Genomic DNA, 2,301 nt, shown 5'->3' with positions numbered 1-2,301 from the left:
TCCTAACAAGGAGTAGCTGGCTAAGCAGAAATGCGGTTTGCAGAGTCCCAACCTCAGCCTCACAAGGTTACGCCTCCCCAGGGTGACCTGAACCTGCATGGAATTCTTCCCCCAGAAACTGGGGAGCTCAGCTCCCAGCACTCACCACCTCCCTCAGCCTTTGCCTTTTCCAGGCACGTGGAAGGCCCAGGGACACCAACCTGCTGGAGGCACATTACCAGGACCCAGAGGTCTGGGTGAGGAGCTGCAGTCTTGAAGTGTGACCAAGAAACAGCATCTCTTCCCATTCAATGTTGAGACTGACCCCAGGAAACTGGGATTGAATGAAAGCCTGGGCTTTGCTCCAGCAAAGGTAGACAAGACCTCACCAGAGACTGGTCAATCAAAGCACTCATCACTGTCAGATACGGTTCCTCCAAGTCCTATATTCTTGGAAGCTGCTGATGTCATCTCCACAAAGGGATCATTAGCATAACAGCCAATAATACCACGTTTGCTCCAAAGCAGCACTGAGTTAGCAAAGCAAGCAAAAGACATCAGTTTCGATGGTCAGTGCTGCCAGTTATAGGACCCAAACCCCAGGTCTCTGGCATTAATCCCCCAGTGGAGGGAGAGCAAGAGAGCTAGAGAGGGTGAGGGTGTCCTACAAGGGTGCTCATCCTATTATGAGGGCCTCACTCTTATGTCCTTGAAGGAATGTTCAGAACGTGCCACCCCAAAAGATGCCCCTTTGGCATATTGAATATTTTGAGCTGAAGACATTTGAAAAATAGCAAATACAGAGAGAGGCTTTCTCTGAATTCCCTTAATCTGTCTAAAGACCAAGCCTCCTCCAAAAGGAACGCAATTGTCACAGATCTCCTCCTTGGGTGTTTATCAACCAGGGAGAATTGACTCCTTGTAGGGGAATTGACCGGAAGTTACACCACATCGAGACAGACGGTCACAAACCATCACACCTCCCATCAATGCTTTTAGGGCCCCATTCTTCTTTCCTGAAAATCACTTACTCTCCTCCAAGTGGCTTCCACCCCTCCTCCCCTTCCCCTATTAAAATACTATATAAGCTCTCAAATCTCACCATTCTTTTGAGTATTCACTTTTTTTCATGTGATGTTCTAGGCACATGATATTAAAAATTAATAAATGTGCATACCTTTTCTGACTGTTGAAAGTTTATTTTGTAGACCCAGCTATCAAACCCAGGAGAATAGAGGCAAAATCCTTCTTCCCCTATAGCTTCATCTAACCCTAATTACCTCCCAATAGCCCCCTTTCCAAATACCACCACACAGGGTGTTACGGCTTCAACATATGAATTTTGGAAGGACGCAGCACTCAGATCATGACAGGCAGAGTCCCTCTGTTTCTTGCCATCAAGGATTTTCCAGGCCCTCCCAGCCCAGCACCCAACCCCTTCTTCAAGGATAGACCTCACCCACCTCCTCTATGATTCACATGGGACCCTCCACCAAGTTCATGGAATCTGTTTTATAAGTGAAATTCTGTGGAGGACCGGGGTAAGCTGACCCACAAATATAGGTGGCACAGGCTCTGTCCTTGTGGATAGCACATGGAAAAGTGATGAGAGGCACTTGGCAATCCTTCCCCTTTCACCCTCCAGAACAGAGTTCCACATTCAACTGTGGACCTCTCGATTCAGCCCTGCACAGGGTTTCTTAAAACTTCGAATTACCTGCCCATATTTAAAACTCAGGAGACATACCAGAAAATATCTGGATTTTTGGATTCCCTTGGAAAATTAGAGCAGCCAGAAACTCTGGCCATTTGTCTCTCCTGACTTGCCAGAAGCAAGCAACGGCTGCCCGCTTTAGGTGGTTCATTCTCCTGTCTGACCCCATCATTCCCTCTCCCCATCATTTCCCTCCCTGACACCCTTGTCACCTGCCATTTATCACTGCCTCTCCACTGCTTCTTGTGGAAGATAAAGAGCTAGACCAGGAGGTTCGTGCATTTCAAGAAGTTTGGGAGAGAGCGTGCCACTTTGTGGAAGGAAAGATTGATCCTACATGATTAACAAGCACAAAAATCTGCACCAAAAGAATATAGGTGAAGATGTCATTGTGAAGTGAATAGTTGTCAGCTCTTATATTCTACCCAGGTCACTAAATGTGATGCTGGCTTGGCCCTGCTGAGTGTTTGGTCCTGCAAGAGCTGTTCTAGGATGTCCATTATCCTGGCCACCAATAATTCAAACTCAAGGTCAGCAGTTAGTACCCAAAGCAGGGAATTCTGTATTTTGTACAGAAGGTGGACTCTGGGATCTATATTTTACATACG

The sequence above is a fragment of the Leucopleurus acutus genome, assembly GCF_964270905.1.
Source record: "Leucopleurus acutus genome assembly, chromosome: 6".
NCBI lineage: Eukaryota > Metazoa > Chordata > Mammalia > Artiodactyla > Delphinidae > Leucopleurus > Leucopleurus acutus.
The sequence above is the reverse complement of the archived record's forward strand: the minus strand, read 5'-3'. Positions refer to the sequence as shown.